This window comes from Euleptes europaea, chromosome 1 (assembly GCF_029931775.1).
Source record: "Euleptes europaea isolate rEulEur1 chromosome 1, rEulEur1.hap1, whole genome shotgun sequence".
NCBI classification, from domain to species: domain Eukaryota; kingdom Metazoa; phylum Chordata; class Lepidosauria; order Squamata; family Sphaerodactylidae; genus Euleptes; species Euleptes europaea.
The window spans coordinates 32,354,233-32,374,771 of NC_079312.1; positions in this window are offsets into that span (position 1 = coordinate 32,354,233).

The following is a 20,539-nucleotide window of genomic DNA, read 5'->3' on the forward strand; positions in this document are numbered from 1 at the left end:
TGGGGGCTGATATCACTTCCCATATGCCCTTCTATGAATTCTCCTAGTCTCCTAGTCTCTATGGCCTTTGCCATAGAGACTGAGGGAATTCCTAAAGTTTTATCCAGACGTTATGTCACTTCCAAGTGGAGGAATAGCTGGCCATTATGGCACTACTGGGCAATGCTCTAGGAATTTCCCCAATCTTTATGGTCTTTGTCTAGAGCATCTGCATGGATGCCTACCCCTCATTCTAAAATTAGCAAGGGCACAGGGGAGGTTGGCCACTGCGATGAGGCAAATGGCAGCCCTACAAACAGGCAAGGGTGATATAGTCTGGACGGAAGTCTTCCATTCACTTCTGGTGATTGTTTTGATTTCCCTTGATGATTACTTGAGTCCTTTTATTGTCTTTTAAAAGGCAACTTCCCGGGAATTTGTGTACTTACACTCATGTCCCCATCCTTTGGACAGTTTGCTCCTTTTGTGCTCCTGAAGACACAAACAGCAGCACAAAAACTGGAGTGTGCATTGCTAAGATTCTTACTGAGGAACCCATGAGAAGTTCAAGAGCCCCAATCTTTCTGAGAACAGCATCTAAAAATAAGACCAGCTTAATAAGTACATGTTTCATTTATAGTTGATAGTTTTTTCTGGGGTGGTTTTTTTTTGAGAGAAAACAATGTGCCGGAACGCAATCCTTCTAATTTCTACTGCAACCCTGCTTGGAGCATGTTGCCTCTGATCTAATCAATATTTTCCCCTGTACAAGACTTTTCTGGGCTGCTGTTACAGCTGACATAGTTATGTTGTTAATTCACAGTGGGTCGCCGTAGTAGAAAAGGGCCAGAGTCCAGTAGCACCTTAAAGACTAACAAAAATATTTTCTGGTAGGGTAGGAGCTTTTGTGAGCCACAACTCACTTCTTCAGATAGTTATGTTGTGTAGTCCTTCAGCAGGTGCCTGCAGAAGTCAGACCAGATTAAGACATGCTGAGGCCCTCAGCTATGTCAGGTTTAACTGACTCCATAGCATGACCCTCACCCTCCCCTCGATAATTTAGGAATTTTAATTTCTTAACATTATTATCAAGAGGTTTCTCTAAACAGCTAAGTGCATGTATCCAGCTCTGGCAGAAATCTTTTAAATTCCCATTCTTCTGAACTTTAGGTTATTGCAGTCAAAGGTCAATATGACCATTTTGATGAAAATACAGCTAATGTTATGGTTTATAAAACTGTGGGAGGAGGAAATTGGTCTACACATTGTCCATTGTAGAAGGAGGAGGAAGGGGAGGAGGAGGGTTGGTTTTTATATGCCGACTTTCTCTACCTTTTTAAAAGAAGAATCAAACTAGCTTACAGTCTCCTTCCCTTTTTCTCCCCACAACAGACACCTTGTGAGGTAGGTGGGGCTGAGAGAGTTCAGAAAGAACTGTGACTAGCCCAAGGTCATCCAGCAGGCTCCTCCTGTGGAGGAGTGGGGAATCCAACCCAGTTAACCAGATTACAGTCTGCCACTCATGTGGAGGAGTGGGGAATCAAACCCACTTCTCCAGATTAGAGTGGGGAATCAAACCCACTTCTCCAGATTAGAGTCCACCGCTCTTAAGCACTACACCACACTAGCTCTCATGTATCTCACAGTTGATGCGCAGACTGACATTAAACATTATGGCAGACATGGAACTGCCACTGAAAACAGTAGTCCTGCATTTTTTCCCCTCTGCATCTCCCAGTTCATATTTAGAAATACACAACTTGTGACATAAGAGCATCATGCCGCAATGGTTGGAAGGTTAGCTGGAAGGCACAGAATGATGGAGCCTTGCTGAGAGGATCTGGGTCAGGTCAGTGCCTGGCTGGCAAACCTCCCGAGAAGGTCTGATATTACCTGCATCCTGACTCCCACTGGCCCTTCTTTGTAACACCTCTCTCATCATCTGACCAGGATATAAGAGCAGATCGATCTTCATTCTCATTTGTATCTGATGAAGTGAGCTTTAACTCATGGAAGCTTATACCTTGGGAAATGTTGTTGGTTTTTAAGGTGCTACTGGACTCTAATTTTGCTCTCCGGAGAATCCGATGTGTACTGCCTTTATTTCCATGATGTAAAAAAAAAAAAGCAGAATATATGTTTAAAAGTTTCCCTCAACCACTCTCTACTTCATCAGCTACCCCCTGGATGAAAATGGGAAATTCACAGCACGATGAAATCACATTACACCTCCAAGCTCTTAACTTGCTCTGAACCTGCTGTTCTCTCTCTGGCTCTCTTCTGGCCTCCTAAAACCAAAGACCAAAGCTAACCATACATACACCCATGCTTATCAGTACCTCTGATGATTTAATTATTACCTTGATTTGATTATTAGCTAAATTAATCATATTTATAAGCTGAAACTGTGTCAGTCGCCTTATACATTCTGGTAGGGGATAGTCGGCTGCTGCTTGTCTTTGAAACATCTTGTTTCAGTCCATTTTTTTTCAGCAGTGGAAGAACTACTCACACAAAGATTTACCTTCCCAAATCCTTTTTAACCTCATCAAGAGAAGACTTTCTCGGCATGTGGGTTCAGAAGATGAAATGTGGAGAAAATGGGCGCAACTTCCTTTCGAGTGGTATGTCTGAGGACAGAATTGATTCCCCCCCTTCCCCTCAGTTCCAGAGATCGCATTCCTTCACAGGCCTTCAAGCAAATGCATCCTTTCGCCACAGGCCTCCACGTAACAAAAAGGCTTGGATAACAGAGGGGCAAAGCTCCTACCAATTTATAATGGCCAACGGTTTTCTTCTGTAGAGTATTTTTTTTTACTTCAATGATATCCTGCCTGCGAAATGCATGTCAGGGAGTCAGCAGTGTCGTCTTTAAAGATGTGGAAAATGTATAATCAGTAGGGACGTGCGTAGACATTTTGAGTTCAGCTAATTTTATTTGCTATTTCTCCCCCTTTGTGTTCTTTAGTATCGTTATTTTGCATGTTAAGGGTGGTTATCGTATCCAAGTGATATTTGTACTGGTTTCAATGGGAAATACAATCTTGCCTTCCAATTCCCTAACTGGTATAAAGGTCTCAGATACTGTACCCCCAGCAAAGGGATCTTCCCGTCTAGATTTTGGGTACTTAGGAGAAAGGTTTCTTGTGTTACAGGCCCATCAAAGTTCTCCCTTGCTGAGTGAGCACATTCAGAGGTCTGTTGATATGGGTCCCCCCCCCCCCCATCCATCCGTCCTGAGCGAACCTAACAGTCTGCAGAGGGAAAGTGCGAAGGTGAGGGCCAGGTTTTAAACAGAGACAGCTATGGGCTAAATCTTGCACCATGCTTAAGCCAGCATGCTTAAGCCAAGTACAAGGTGAATGAGGTCAGGGGACTATTGGCAAAGGATAGGGTTAGGGTTAGCAGGTCCCTCTTTGCCACCGACGGGAGGTTTTTGGGGCGGAGCCTGAGGAGGGCAGGGTTTGAGAAGGAGATGAGCTGTAATTCCGGGGGATCCCTAGGTCCCACCTGGAGGCTGGCAGCCCTACTTACCCATTACAGATAATAACCATGAAGATAGTTTCAGAGGACAGCCATGCTGGTCTGCAATAGCAGAGCTAGATTTGAGTCCAGAAGCACCTTAGAGACCGACAAGATTTCAAGGTTTTCGGTGTACATTGCAAAGGTGCCATGCATTACATCCTGTCTCCCCTATTTGAAACACCCCTCCCACCTTCTGACTGGGAAATAAGGACTCGGGGATCTCCATTCCTACTTGTATCTGACAAAGGGATCTTTGCAAAAACCAGTGGCCTTCTCGATGGCATTGGCAAAGTGATCCAGTGCTTACTAGCATTGTTTGGTGATGACTTCATATCACACAGAGCTACATCAATTCACTAAGATACTAGGTAAGTTTTGATAATAGTAATAATTGCAATACACATACAATACAGTCAAACAAACAATATATATAGGGACAACGGTCCTCAAATCCTTCGAATGGAGATGAAAAGTCTCTGCTCAAATGCACCTAGCCAAAGGTCTATATGAAATACAGTTCAAGTTCACACGTCGGAAGGTAAACGGAGCTGGATGGAAGCAATCCTCTGTCCTTTCACACGCATAACAATATATCAGGCTCTGTAGCGCAGATGAGTTGTTATCTCGGAAAGATATCTCAGTGCAATGCAGAGTGTACCCCAAGAAGTGCACAGACAGCCTTCCCGGGTACTTGTGCTGTTTCAATTCATTTCATCATCAGTGTGCTCTTAAAGCTATAATCACAGATTCAAAAAACACTTAATTGTGTGTCAAGAGCTGCCGTCACAGTCAGTCCTGTAGCAAGTGGGCGTAGTAGCATACACCTATACTTATTTTGTACCACTTCTTGTAGTATAGAGGTGTTCTTTTATACACAACCTCCAGGTACTAGCTGGAGAACTCCTGCTATTACAACCGATATCCAGCCTATGGAGATCAGTTCACCTGGAGAAAATGGCCGCTTTGGCAATTGGATTCTATGGCATTGAAGTCCCTCCCCTCCCCAAACCCCACCCTTCTCAGGTTTCGCCCCAAAAGCTTCCCGCTGGTGGCAAAGAGGGACCTGGCAACCCTATCCTTGCTCCAAGTTTGAAAATTGATGGGAGATCTCTTCCCCCTTCCCATCAGAAAACTAAGAAGAGCTGCCTGTCTGGCCCTCATTATTGCTCTAATTATGAGCGTTTCAATTCAGTGCATTGCAGATTCATCTACTGAAAGAAGTAAGAAGAACAGAAATGCTTGGGACCTTGAGCAAGGCCCGGTCTTGACCTTTGCACGCTCCAGCAACCCCAGCTTTGAAATTGGGTTAAAAAGTCAGACCTTTGCGAACGCCACGCACCACCTCCGAGCGGCACGGACTGGGACGAGAACGAAATTGCCAAAGAAATGACAAAATGTGGAGGAATACGGTCCCAGCAGAAGTGTGGAAATTGGGGGTGGCAGCGGCAATTGCTTTTAATAAATTGTTTAAATGCATATTGTGTTGCTGGTACTTTGCTTCAAATGGCTGCTCGGCGGGCCCAATCCCGGAGAGGGTCCCTCCCTTTAAAATAAAAACCTTCCCCACAAACATGATGGATTTTTTTTTGGTTGCTTTTGTTTAAAGCAAGCTGGCCCGATTCCTTAATATATTATAATGGCCTGCAAATTCCTTATTGTACTGTATGCATCTGCTATGACCTTTTGTTCCTTCCTTGTCATTCATGCTTGATATAAACCAAAACTGCACCGGGAGGGGGGGGAAAAAAGGAGAATCTCATACATTCTGCCTATAATTATCCTGTTGGCATGGCATGACCTGCTGATTCCATCCTTATTGAGATGAATATGAGTAGTTAGTGGAGCAAGGTTCTGTGAATGCATTAAATCTTGAGGCCTCAATCAATCACCCATTTTCCTCTGGCAGCATCAGGATAGCAGGGAAGGCAGGAAGCACGGCAAGTCATTGCAAAAGATCGCAGGCAACAAGTGAGAGAAAACTCTTGCCACTTAAAAGATTCTTCTCCTTCCTTGTTAGAGGCATTCTGCATTTGCATGGTGGGGGGAGGGGAGGGGTCACCTGGGATGTGCGGGGGAGGTAGTTGTTAATTCCCTGCATTGTGCAAGGGGTTGGACTAGATGACCCTGGTGATCCCTTCCAACTCAATTCTATTATTTCACCTGCAGCGGTCTTGTCTTCCTTTATGAACTAGTGTCTAGTACAGAAGCAGCTTCTGTGTGCAGATTCTCTGGTTAGGTTAGACAGCATGCAGCTGTCTCTCTATTCAGGACCGTAAGTATTCAGGACCATAAGTATTCAGGTGCCACTCATCTGATGCAGCCACTATAGGAGTGCAAGGGGCCATGGTTCAGTGGAAGAGCATCTGCTTCACATGCCGAAGGTTCCCAGGTACTTGGTATATGTGTTAGTTAAGTTTAGCAAAGCCGCACAGTCATAGACGCCTGTGTGCAGTAAACAAACTCCAAGGAAGTATATTGCAAAAAGATAAAACTTACATTTATTGAGATAGATTCAATACATGTCTGTTATAATATATTAAGGAATCGGGCCAGCTTGCTTTAAACAAAAGCAACCAAAAAAAAATCCATCATGTTTGTGGGGAAGGTTTTTATTTTAAAGGGAGGGACCCTCTCCGGGATTGGGCCCGCCGAGCAGCCATTTGAAGCAAAGTTGAAAGGAGAGAAGACAAGTGGCCAGCTACTCCAGCATCATGTGTATGCAAGTAAGATGGCATGGTTGGTTTCTACAGGAGAGACCTATAGATGTGTCCTGCTCCTTGCAGGTCCATAAGGAGAGAGAGAGAGAAAGAGAGAGAACGCAAAGGACACAGGAAGAGAAGGAGGAGTCAGAGAGAAGCTCCCAGGCTAACCAAGGAGAGGCATCTCATTAATTAAGAAAATAACACACATACACATTTAGAGCAATGTAGTGCCCCTCAATGTACAGGCATACCGAGTCACCTTAACTCAACATCAGGTTCAATCCCTGACATCTCCATTTAAAAAAAAATCAGAAAGTGAGTTAAAAGAAAGGTTTCTACTTGGGACCCTGGCGACTAAGCAGCTGCCAGTCAGAGTAGACAATACAGACCTTGATACACCAAAGGTCTGACTCTGCTGAAATCAGCTTCATGAATGTTCGCATTACACAGCATATATGGGTGTGTACATTTCCAGATATGTTACCCAAACATTGTCTAAGGCTATGTTAACATGTGGAATAAGACCCAAGCAGGACACAGGGTCTTATTCCAAGATACTGAAATACTGGACAATTCTACCAACTATTTTGTCAGATTGCACAGAGAAGCCATTGAAATTCATAAACATCAGCACAACTTTAACAGAAAAGAAGAGAGTTTAAGAATGAATAAGGCTTGGCTTCCTGTCCTGAAAACCTCCAGACTAACAAAGACTACAGTCCACAATAGCCATGCAGATTAGCTTTGGATTCCACATGTTAACAGATCCTTCAGGATACAATGGTTCCATATTAACATACCACACCCTCATTAGCACATTATCTTGATACTTACAGGACAATGATTAGCCATTACCTTTGATACTTTTTGAAGGACAATGACTCAGCTCAAACCCTTTCTGACTATATATTACTCTTCTTACACACTTGACACTGAGAGACACTGTCCTTCAGTGTTACTCCTCTGAAGATGCCTGCCACAGCTGCTGGCGAAACGTCAGGAAAGAAAATACCAAGACCACGGTCACACAGCCCAGATAACCTACAAGAACCAATGAAATCTGACCGTGAAAGCCTTTGACAGTGCTTTTTTTGTTTAAAAAAGTGCTAGTCTTCATATAAGGTTGCACCAATTCCCTCCTCAGGACTTGAGTACACTCTCTCTCTCTCTCTCTCTCTCTCTCTCTCTCTCACACACACACACACACACACACACACAAAGCCCTGGGGATACTTGTAAAATCCAGACCACTTCCCAGTGTCTTGAAGTACATGCATCTTGGAGACAGATGTATGTACTGTATTTGTCATGGTTATTTCACCCATTTTACAACTAGGCTAGGCGACTCGGTATCTAGAAATCTATGTCAAATGTTCCTGGAGAAATTTATGTCAAGTTCCTAAAGAACGTCTTGGGAAGAGAATGCAACTCTATACATGTAATGAAACCATTAGCTACACAGTATAATACTATATAGATGCTTATGCTATATCCAATTATATATGAGGAAAATTCAACGTGGCGTAGAATAAAAACAAGGCAAGTTTGCCCCTTACACATTACAGGTATATTCAGACACCTTTATTGGCATAGTAAAATAGCAACAAGGGAGCATAAATACAGGCACCCTCAAGGATTCACAAACAACAACTGACCAAAACTCAGCCATCAAGTTAAAACACTTCAATCTAAATACTATAACAATACATTAATCCAGCCAGCGGATATGAACTTCAGCGAACACCGGCACCCTTCCAGTTGATGTTGCCCAGTGCCTACAAATTACCTCGGTTGGTTTTAAGCTGTTTATTTATTCTTTACCCTCTTATTTTTATTTTTGATGACAATAATCAGAAACTCTGCCACATGTTCGGTGACAGCAGGCGTCTTGTCCTCTAATAAAAATTTGATGCCATCATGTGTTAAAATTTTTAATGGCGTAATGTGAGGATTGATTTACAGGTATATAACGAATGAACATATTGCAGACAGTAAGGGGATAATGTGCAAAGTAGTCCCAGGACCAATTTCAGAGGTTGCAAAATCCCTTGTGGTGTGTATTCTCATGGTCACCTAACCCAGCAAACCATGTTGACACCTGCTGCATCCCAGCAGTGACGTGCCAGCTCTTAGAGAACCACTGTGGTGTCGTGGTTAGACTGCCAGACTAGGCTCTTGGAGACTTAGATTCAAAACCCCATTCAGCTACGGAAGCTGGCTGGGTGACCTTGGGCCAATCCCATACTCCCAGCCTAATTTGCTTCATAGGCTCGTTGTGAATCATAGAATCATAGAGTTGGAAGGGACCACCAGGGTCATCTAGTTCAACCCCCTGCACAATGCAGGAAATTCACAACTACCTCCCCCACAAATCCCCAGTAACCCCTGCTCCATGCCCAGAAGATGGCCAAGGTGCCCTCCCTCTCATCATCTGCTTAAGGTCAGAATCAGCATTGCTGACAGATGGCCATCTAGCCTCTGCTTAAAAACCTCCAGGGAAGGAGAGCTTACCACCTCCCCAGGAAGCCTATTCCACCGAAGAACCACTCAAAAGAAGGAGGGAAGATCAAAAGAAGGAGGGGAGAATGACATTGTAAACTGCTGTGGATCCCGGCTGAATCCTGGCTGGAATAGGGAAGAAAGGAGGCTAAAGCGACCGTGCGTTTTCGCCCTGTGTGTGTATGATCGCTTGACAAGTTCTCACAAAGTTGTATGTGAAGGAATATTCTCCCTTTCTCAGCAATTGGAGTTTGGGGGCAGCACACGTGAGAGCGCCCGATCTGGCAGTGACATATAATTTGTCCTCATTAAGGGAAAACAGAACTTATTTATACTCAGAGAAGTGATTTTGTTAGTCTAACTGGTCGTCTGAAGAAATCTCAGCGACGGATGATTGAGCGCTATTAACTTGACAATCTCCTTGCCACCATTAGCCACACTCGAAAAATGCTCTCAGGTTAGGTGTTCAATAGAGTTGCCAGGTCCCTCTTTACCACCGGCAGGAGGTTTTTAGGGCGGGGCCTGAGGAGGGCGGGGTTTGGGGAGGGGAGGGACTTCAGTGCCATAGAGTCCAATTGTCAAAGCAGCCATTTTCTCCAGGTGAACTCATTTCTGTCGGCTGGAGATCAGTTGTAATAGCAGGAGATCTCCAGCTATTACCTGGAGGTTGAGCAAACCAAAATCAACACCTCTGCACTAATATCAAGGATAAGAAAAGTAGTGCAGGAATCTTAGGCTATAGTTACTACAACACAAATGAGTGAAACATCAAAGTGTAATCAATGCATACAATAGTGGAAAGGGACAAACATACAACTATATACAATGGTATTTCAATAGTCCACAAAGGTATGTATAAATGTGTTTTTTTTTTCAATAGTCCATAAGGGTACATAGATCCAAGAAGATTCCAATAGTTGGTCACAAGACCTCAGCAGATATGTAAAAGACTATTATGAAAGGAAGACGATCGTTTCATTCTTCATCAGTTCCATTCGATTCATGCAGTTCAAAAGGTATACAAGGTTCAAAAATTCATTTCTTCCCCTTAGGGATAAATCTTATAACTATATCCATTGGCAAATGTAATAGTCCATATGACTTAAAATCTATAGAGGATATAGTTGGAATAAACAGAAGTCATTGCAAATGTAACAGTTCCAAAAGGGATACACAAAGTGGAGGTTGGCAACCCTAACCTTGCATGAAGTGGGGGTCACTGGCTCCCACCCGCTTGCCTCAGCTAAAGTGAGAGCCAGTAGCTCCCACCCATCTACCTCCCACAAGGTGAGTGCTGTTGCCTCGTAGGCAGCAGGGACACATGAAGCTACCTTATACTGAATCCAAATGTTTATTTATTTATTAGATTTACATTCTGTCCTCTAACCCAGCTAAAGCCAGGCTCAGAGGCAGCTAACAACAGTTAAAAACATCATAAAACACAATACAATAAAACATTCAAATTTCAATTCAGCATTAATTCAAAACCCAGAAAATCTAATCTAAAAACAAGTAGAACTCTGTTTTGGCAAACAGGACCAAGCCAATCTGGCTAGAGCCATGAGGGTCCCCTCTTGAATAATATAGTAAGGCATATGTTGAAAATGGGAAGAAAGGTAGGGAGTAGGGTTGCCAACCTCCAGGTACTGAACTGATCTCCAGCCGATAGAGATCAGTTCACCTGGAGAAAATGGCTGCTTTGGCAATTGGACTCTATGGCATTGAAATCCCTCCCCAAACCCCGCCCTCCTCAGGCTCCGCCCCAAAAACCTCCCGCCGGTGGCGAAAAGGGACCTGGCAACCCTAGTAGGGAGGCCAGCTCTGATGGAAACCATTGCTGCCCTCAATTATAGGCCTGGCAGAACATCTCAGTCTTCTAGGCCCTCAATATTGGTCCCTCAAGGTCAACGTTAGGGTTGGCCAGCTCCGGGTTGGGAAATACCTGGAGATTTTTGGGGCGGAGCCTGAGGATGGTGGGGTTTGGGGTGGGACTTCCTATTTTCTGGCCTTCTGCTTCAGCCGTTTTGCTGCTTCTGCTACAAAATTTGCCCTAGAATAAATGAATTAATAATACATTGTAGAGGTTTGGGGGGGGGCACTAATTCGCCCCAAAGTATTGTCTCTCTGTGTTGTTGCTCTTCGTATGCCCAGTTACAGTGTGAAAACAGTACTTGGATTTTTGTGTTTTTAAGGAAACATTTGCTTATTATTACAGCAGAAGCTGAGACTAGTAAATTTATTTTAAAATTGGGTAATTCTTACTGAACAAAAAAATCAAAGATACTTTATAATAATTTACAATTAGCAATCTAAAAAATTCTGGATTTAATTTTTAATGTTTTTTTAAATACAGCTTTACAGTGCTCTTATATTTAAAGAAATACCATATGAAGTTACCTACAATTGATAATGCTCTTTTTATATAACCAAACAGTAATGTCTGCTTATAAAAATGCAGAACAGAGCTAAAAATGCATACTTAGTCCATATTTTTGATGCATACCATCATTGTTCTTATTAGGGAAAAATCCAGGACAGTTTATAATCACTTGATATTAGAAAATTCCCCCCCCCCCCAATTACGCAGTAGTGTATAAAATGGTCACGTATTTTTCAAAGGATTTGAGAAAAGGCAGCCGCCAGTGTGGCCCAGGTTGCTAACACCTACAGCGAACTACCCTGCTATTGAGCTGTGCATGTTGTACACAAAGGTGCTTGCCTGCTCCCCTTTGTTCACATACAGTTCTCAGATTGCATATATCGATTGCTTTCTGCAAGGAAAGCACAAAGGAAAATAATAATCTCTGTCCTACATCAATCACTGGAAACCCAGTGAATGGGCTTCGAAATCACCGAGACAGTTACTCTGGTGACATTTTGCTGGAGGGCAACCTCGGCACTGTCTTAGAAACCATGGAATTTGCTTTTGAAAGGGAGGTGTTAGTTAAACAGATAGTGCGTTATGCAACAATTGGCATCTCCGGTAACAGGAGAGGAGTCATTTGGAAGATATCCAGAGAGTGTGTCATGGCAAGCGGCTTCAGTTTTTGTCAATAAACCAAAAAAACGAAGAGGCAATGTGGTATAATGGTTAAAGGGTTGAAATGGGTAATCCCCACTCAGCCATGAAGCTCATCAGCAGTGCAATAGTAAAGAGAGTTACACCTAGGGGTGTGAATATCAGATTTACTGAAGTAAAAAAAAAAACCTAAAAAACACCAGTATGGAAAAAGGCAGCAATAAAGGGAGAACATAAGAACATAAGAAAGGCCCTGCTGGATCAGACCAAGGCCCATCAAGTCCAGCAGACGGTTCACACAGTGGCCAATCAGGTGCCTCTAGGAAGCCCACAGACAATTGCAGCAGCACCATCCTGCCTGTGTTTCACAGCACCTAATTTATTCGGCATGCTCCTCTGATCCTGGAGAGAATAGGTATGCATAGTGACTAGTATCCATTTTAACTAGTAGCCATGGATGGCCCTCTCCTCCATGAATATGTCCACTCCCCTCTTAAAGCCTTCCAAGTTGGCAGCCATCACCAAAGCCTGGGGCAGGGAGTTCCACAATTTAACTATGTGTTGTGTGAAGAAATACTTCCTTTTATCTGTTTTGAATCTCTCACCCTCCAGCTTCAGCAGATGACCCCGCATTCTAGTATTATGTCCACTCTCTCCAAACCATGCATAATTTTATAGCCCTCTACCATGTCTCCCCTTAATCACAATGAGCTTCATGGCTGAGTGGGGATTACCCATTGGGAGCCGAATAAGCGGATCCCAAATAATGTCTCTTTGGCCCCGCCTTGAGTCACCCTTTAGATAAAGGCAGGCTAAAAATCCTCTCAATACATAAAACACTGAGATTCCAAACAAACCTATTGGGTCACTTTTGCCCCCCTCCCCCCCCCCAGTCACGTGCTCCTGCTTCTCTTTCTGCTGTTGCTACTGATAGAAGTGAGAGGTTAAGACAGTGATCATGTGTGCTCGCTCAGCACTGCAACTGTCCCAGATGCCTTTCCGGACAGTATGCATCATTCCAAACATTCCCCGCTGCTCTCTTGAACATGGAGAGGGAGCTCACATTGACAAATGGCAGAGAAAATATTTGCATTTAACCTTTTAAAAAAACAAATCTGCAGCTGACAAACTAGGGGAACTCCATCTTAATTCATTCCGCTGCTCCCGCCTATTATTTGGCAGCACATTTTAATTCTTTTTTAATCGATTCAAAGGTTTTGGGGTATGTGAGAGCCGGTGTAGCATTGTGGTCAAGAAACAGAGGCATGAATAGGGGTGGGGTGGGGATTCCCACAGACTCACTAAATATCCTTAGGCAAGGCAGAGACTCTCAGCATCACCCCCCCACACTCCATATAGAGGAACAACATTCCTCTTTCTTACAGGGCTTCTGCATGAGAAGCAGATGATATGAAAGGCCTCAGCCTGACAAATTGTGGTGTAGTGGTTGAGAGTGTTGGACTAGTATCTGGGAGGCCCAGGTTCGAATCCCCACTCGTGCCACAGAAGCTTGCTGGGTGACCTTGGTCCAGTCTCATGCTCTTAGCCTAACCTACCTCACAGGGTTGCTGCAAGGATGAAATGGGGACGAGGCAGACAATGTAAGCCACTTTGGGTCCCCATTGGGAGACAGGTGGGATATAAATGTATCAATGAATGAAATAAATAAATGAATAAAAGGCAGCTTCATTTGTGTTTATGTGAGAGCCAGTGAGTGATGAGTTACCAAGTGATAAATGGCAGTCTGCGGTTTTCCCCAGTTTCATTAGAAGGCTTAGAATGGTTTAGAATGGCTATGGCTTAGAATCACACCATCTGCTTTGCATGCAGAAGGTCCCAGGTTCAATCCCCAACATCTTTGGTTAAAAGGATCAGGTAGCAGGTGATGGGAAAAACCATGACCCAAGACCCCGGAGAGCTGCTGCCACTCAGAGTAGTCAAGGCTGACCTCGGTAGACCAGTGGTCTCACTCAGTTAACACAGCTTCATGTATCTGAGTGATTTGTACACTGGAAGGTGTTACACAAATGCTAAAAAGGATGCCTCCCAACTTCATCGGTCCCTTCTTGCTCGTATGACAAAGGGTTGGCCAGGTACAATGGTGGGTCAGGCAGAAAGGAAAAGTCTAAAATCAAGCCCAAAGGTCAGGAAGACAAAGGGTCAGAGAATATGGCAGACATTCATAGAGCATGGCTGAAGTTTGATCAGGGTCAGGTCAGAACTCAGGAATCCACTTGGCAGCCCTAGGCAGAGGCAAGGCGCATGGTCAAAGTGCCAGGAGTCAAAAAAGCACCAGGACCAGCAGAACTGAGCGAGTATTCACATTGCAGGCGAGTTGCTCAGATTGATGTGTGCATGAGCAAGGCCGAAGTTTATACCTCCTGGCTAGATGTCATTAGATGCTTCTATCAGCTGATCCCTGCTGCCACTCTCATTGGGTTTCTCCAGGCAGGCTGTGTTTCTTCTCCTGGTCATCTTGAGGAAGGTACTGTGGTGCAGAGGTTATTATTAGCCCAGCAGCTCTTCCTGCAAGGAGTCAGATTAGCACAGAGCAAGTTCAGCGAGGTCTGCTCTGGGTTAGTACTTGGATGGGAGACCACCAAGGAAGTCTGTGGTTGCTATACAGAGGCAGGCAATGGCAAACCACCTCTGAACATCTCTCGCCTTGTGAACCCTCCAGGGTCCCTGTAAGTTGGCTGTGACTTGACAGCACTTTCCACCATCAACTTACACTCTATGATCATAATGACCTAATCTCTGCTCTGGCAGAGAAATCTGGGTAGATTATATCTATGCATGACAAACTCCTTCTAACATGGGTGATGTTACACAGGCTCTCCAGGCGGTCATACTGCCACTTGGTAAACGGTTGCCTATATTCTTCTGTAGCGGAAAACTGGGGTTCGGTGGGGAGAGAGAGACCCGAGACCATTATCAAGAAAAACAGTTTTATTCACAGCTGCAGCTTAGCTGCTCTTAGCAAGCAAAAAACACTAAGCCCCGATTGTACTGGGGAAAAGACATTTATCCCAAATCCATGCTCTGACGGGTCACGTCAACATTCCGTGCTTAGCTGGTTGTTGTACATAGTCTGGAGCCTAAGAGCTCAGCGGTTCCATCCAGTTCCCGTTATAGTTCACCATGACTTTCCATGACTTTTCCCTTACTACCTTAACACACACATAGCTAGCTTGTATTGGAGCAGACATTTTCCCCCTCCTGCCACACTTCCCAAGGAACTTGCTTCTTCTCATTTTATTCCCTTTCTATTTACGACACAAACACTGGCTGGAGAAAATGGCACCTGCACATGGCCTAACTTTCCAAGTGGCCCCATCGACTTCTGCGCAAGTCAACGGCAGCCATTTTTGAGCAGCCTGTCTAAACTAAAGTGGATTTGTGGGATCCCAAAACATGATATGGCTGCCAGTACCTTTCAGCACTCACATTTTGAAAACATCGGCCTTACTTCTTTAGCCTTAGGGAGGGGGGCGGGGGAAAGTGCAAATAGAAATCTAATGGCGGGTTATTAAGAGGTGCTCTTTCCTACCCGCTCCCAGGCACTCTTCCCGTGCTGAGAGAATACTGAATAGCAACACGGAAGGCAACCTTGACTCATTGCTATTTCCAGCTTGAACTCCTTGATCCCAGCTTCTCTTTGGATTTCTCAAGGAAGGGAGGGGGACAGGGGGACAAGACTGTTGACAGGCATGCAAACGACGCCGGGCAGCTCCTTAACGGACAGCGACAGCCAAGTAAAAGGGAGGACTTTGTTCCATCACCAGCGGCAAATTTCTCGTCCTTGAGTGAAACACGTAAAAGGGAAAAAACCCGGTATGGCTCACTAGACCATTTTCGGCAAGGATGTTCCCAAAGAATTGAGGGGGGGGGACATTACACGTGCTACATCTCTCTCCCTCTTTCACACACACACACACACACACACACACACACACACACACACACACACCACAAAGATATTCTGGCAACGCTACAGCATTAAAAGTCTGGTTGAGCTCCTGTGAGCAGGGCCTTCTGAAAACAACCATTCTGTCTGGCTCTGGGTGGCAGCAGTGCCTCGGAGCTGCGAGGCTGCTTTACTCTGTAACTCAATGCATTATGTTTCTGTCTGAGGTGGAAAGGATTTTTGTAGCTTGGTAGTGTAGGCACAAATTACCTAGATGGTAATTTGTAGAAAAGCAGGTACCCCCCTTTTCTTCTTAATGCCCCTTCCCTCCGAGTTTCTACATCGAAGTCCCTCGGTTAAACCCATTAAACTCAGCACCAGACCAGTTTTTAGATCTGGTTTCCTTGGCCTGAGCTACTCTGCCCGCTGCTCCTCAACTACCCTTCCCCTAGGGTTGCCAGGTCCCTCTTTGCAATTGGCGGGAGGTTTTTGGGGCGGAGCCTGAGGAGTAATGAGCAGCGGACTCTAATCTGGTGAACATGGATGCTTTGCTCTTCCTCGTCTTTTAAACTTGAGCATTTTGTTTCAGAGCATCCATAGGATGTCTTCCTCCACTCTTCACTTTCCCCTGCTTTGCTCCGATGTTTTCCAAACCTGCTTTGCTGGGATCTTTCCTGAAAGACTGCAATCCAAGTGGGTTTGAATGACATGTAGACGGGAAGGTGCATGTGTTTGAACCTTCCACCCATATTAATACCATTTTATGGCTGTTGTTCGCTTGCAGCTGCCATCTTGTCCTTCAACACAGGAGGTTTTTCACCAGCATTTTTTTTAAAACTGGGGAAGAGGAATGGTGGCCGGGAGGAGATGACTGAGGAAAGTATGCTTAATCCTTCAACTTGGATGCTTTGTTAGGGGAGGGGCTGTGGCTCAGTGGTAGAGCATCTGCTTGGCATGCAGAAGGTCCCAGGTTCAATCCCCGGCATCTCCAGTTAAAGGGACTAGGCAAGGAGGTGATGTGAAAGACCTCTGCCTGAGACCCTGGAGAGCCGCTGCCAGTCTGAGTAGACAATACTGACTTTGATGGACCAAGGGTCCGACTCAGCATAAGGCAGCTTCATGTGTTCATGTGTGTTGCTGCTGCAGATGTAGGGCTGTCAACCTCCAGGTGGCATCTGGAGATCTCCTGCTGTAACAATTGATCTCCAGATGACCAAGTTCCGTTCCCCTGGAGAAAATGGCTGCTTTGGAGGGTGGAAACTATGGCATTGTACCCTGTTGAGGTTTCTCCCTTCCTCATACCTTGCCCTCTCCAGGCTCCAACCCCCAAATCTCCAGGTTTTTCACAGCCCAGAGCTGGCAAACCTATGTGGATGTCTTTGTGTTTGGATAGGGTTGCCACCTCTGGGTAGGGTTGCCAGGTACCCCCTGGCCACTGGTGGAGGATGGTGGGGTAGGGTTGCCAGATCCAGGTTGGAAACTCCTGGAGATTTGGGGATGGAGCCCGGGGGGGGGGCAGGGACCTCAGTGAAGTACCATGCCATAGGCTCCACCCTTCAAAGCAGCCCTTTTCTCCAGGGGAACTGATGTCTGTAGTCTGGAGATGACCTGTAATTCTGGGGGATCCCCAGATCCCACCTGGAGCTGGCATCCCTACCTCTGGGTGTGGGAAATTCCTAGAGATTGGGGGTGGAGCCTGGGGAGAGCAAGATCTGAGAAGGGGAGGGACCTCAGCTGGGTATAATGCCATACAGTTCGCCCTCCAAAGCAGCTATTGTCTTCAGCAGAATAGATCTCTGTAGTCTGGAGATGACCTGTAATTCTGGGAGGTCTCCAGGTCCCACCTGGATATTGGCAACTGAAGTTTGTAGAGGTAATGCCTACACAATGGGGAATCATTGCTAGGTGGAAGCAACCCACATATGTCCTTAAATCGCAGCCGTATTAACCACATACACCTTCCAATTAATAAATAAAATATTAACCCTAATGTACCGGAGAAGCTGATTAAAGCTTGCTGTCCTGAGGAAAATCTATAATATTTTCACCAATTAAACAATCAGTGAGATTGTCTAAGGTAAAACCTAGGCATGTGTACAGAGAGGCTGCAAAGAGCTTCACAGAAAGATCTGCTAGCCAAAGGGACTGTCAAATCCCATCGTGAGTGGCAGCAGTTATCACAGCTTATGACAGCAAATGGGAGGATGGTAAATTCAGTCAATGGACTTGGTGGATCTGTGAAATACGCATCTCCGGGTCACTTGCCTGCGACAGATCTTCAAACTCTCCCAGCCAGAGGCTTTGCAGGCAGGCAATTAATCAAATGACACGGACAGAGAGAGATGTTGTTACCACACCCTTCACAGGCCGGGCCAAGTGTCGGCATCTGATGACTGCATTCCTTTCTTGATTGGCATTAATTGTGGCGAGAAGCGACGTGTCCTGAGGACAAGGGACCCTACCAAACGCAACCAATTAATCAAATAAGATCTGCGTGGGGAAGGGACAGTGCTGGCTGCAAACAAAGCTGAACGGGCACAGCCAATTAGTGAAAGGAGGGCCAAGAGAGGAATTAACATGTTTACAGTGTGTGTGGGTGGGGTGTCTGTTTCTTCTCCAAAGAATCATTAATGCTTTACAGCTATTGTGATAAGGCAACTCTTAGCTGTACAAGTGTGAAAAGAACTTATAGTGCCATTTGAAGGCCATTGACTTCAGTGGCCACTCCTACACACGAAGCCAGCTGGGTGACCTTGGGCAAGCTCTGTTAGAACTCTCTTAGCCCCACCTACCTCAAAGGGTGTCTGTTGTGGGGAGGGAAGGTGATATTAAGCCGGGTTGAGTCTCCCTTAAGTGGAAGAGAAAATTGGCATATAAAAACCAACTCTTCTTCTTCTTCTTCTTCTTCTTCTTCTTCTTCTTCTTCTTCTTCTTCTTCTTCTTCTTCTTCTTCTTCTTCTTCTGGTTTCGTCAAGGCGCTTTGGGAAAGTATGTGCTCTGATTTTGGAACAAGAACAGTAGAAGAGAAAGTGGGCACTACCACAAACTGGCTGCCATGTGCCTGGGTCCAATCACAAAACACTGGATCAGGGGTCCTCAACGTGCTCATGAGGGCCATGGCACTTGCCAACACCTTTCCTGGCATCCGACAAATGTTTTTAGGAAGTGGCTGGGGCAAGGTAGGGCTTTTGCCCAGCAAGGCTTCTGATTGACTATTGGAGATTTGATTGACTACAGATTTTTTTAAAATTTTGCTTTGGCAGCAGCCACCACAGCACAAGGATCTATGCTGTGTTACTGAAGTTAAGCTGTGGCAGTCATTTTGTGGCTGGTTCCACCTCCCGTGGCAGCCATTTTGTTGCTGCACCCACCATGCTGTGTCAGAATTCCAGATGTGCTCGCAGGCTCAAAAAGGTCGGGGACCCCTGCACTGGCGGTTCCCCAAAATATTAGGAGCCAGGAGGTCCCAAATGTCCTCCTATGGTGGAGGCAGCTGTTTCCAAACGGGTGCTCCTTTGTGGAGACAGAGTGATACCTTCTGGGTTCTTCTGAAGCCCCTCGAATTTCAGTAAAGTGCTGAAAAGCCAGGATTGACTCGTTGGAGGAAGTGATATCTTGGGGAAGAAGCAAGTGGGTGACCGGAAACGCATCAGAGGGCGTTACGACAACCATAGGTGTCACGCTGGGGATCAGTGACTTATGTCAACGAATGCACATAGCTAAGGCGGAGCTTGCTACCAATATCCTGCTCACTCCTGTGCGTGCATCCATTTTACCTGAAAGTGTCATCTGAAAACCTTTGTGTGATAAAGCCCTACATGATAACGGCGATGCGCAGTTCAGCTCTTAGAACTGACACACTGTGAGTTATTAAAGCAGCCATCACTCCATTACGGTTGTTGGACAGCACATCTTTCCTTTTTCCTTGATTAAGATTAGAAAAAAGAAAAAGAAAGATCTATGGAACTTAATCTTCAGCGAATCAATTCATGATGAATACAGTAGGAGACATGGGCTTCTGTTGTGTTCAGGAACGATTTGCTCTTTTCAAAGACTCTTTCTCGGCAGGTTTGAATTTCAGCCCCCTTTTCCTTCTTGGGCCGAGATTTGTTCGTGTGTGTGTGTGTTTTTGTCTGTGTGTGTGTGTGTGTGTAAAAGGGTCAGGCGGAAAGTCTTCAGATTACAGAGCCAGATCAGTTAATTTCAAGTGCCGCTTGAAAGGCATCCTTTTGTTCCATGCTTCTAAGATAGTCGATTGTCCGTCACCTCAGATGCGCCAGAGAAAAAGAGAGAGCAAAAGAGCAGCTGCCCATGGGCCTCAAACTCTACCCAAAGGCCAGGTGCATTATGCTCAACAATGCTCCTAGTGAACTGTGGTTAAGGGGATGATCTGACAGAAATGCATTCGCCTTTTTTCTTTCCTTTTTAGTACAGCTTGAAAGGAGCAGCTCAGAAGAAATTGGAAGATCTAAAGTAGAACAGATGCAACCTTAAGTTTAAATGTATATATTTAAGACAGCCATTGTGAGCCATACACAGCATAGACAGGCAGTGTTGTATAGTGGTCAGAGTGTCATATTGGGATATAGGGGAGCAATCTACACAGAAGAAGAAGAAGAGTTGGTTTTTATATGCTGATTTTCTCTACCTCTAAAGGAAGAATCAAACCGGCTTACAATCACCTTCCCCTCCCCTCGCCACAACAGACACCTTGTGAGGTAGGTGGGGCTGAGAGGGTGTGACTAGCCCAAGGTCACCTAGCTGGCTTCATGTGGAAGAGTGGGGAATCAACCCCGGTTCTCCAGACTAGAGTCCACCACTCCAAACCACCACTCTTAACCACTACACCATTTTATTCAGAAGGGGTTACTCCCAGGAAAATGGCTTTAGGATTGCAGCCTAGGAGAT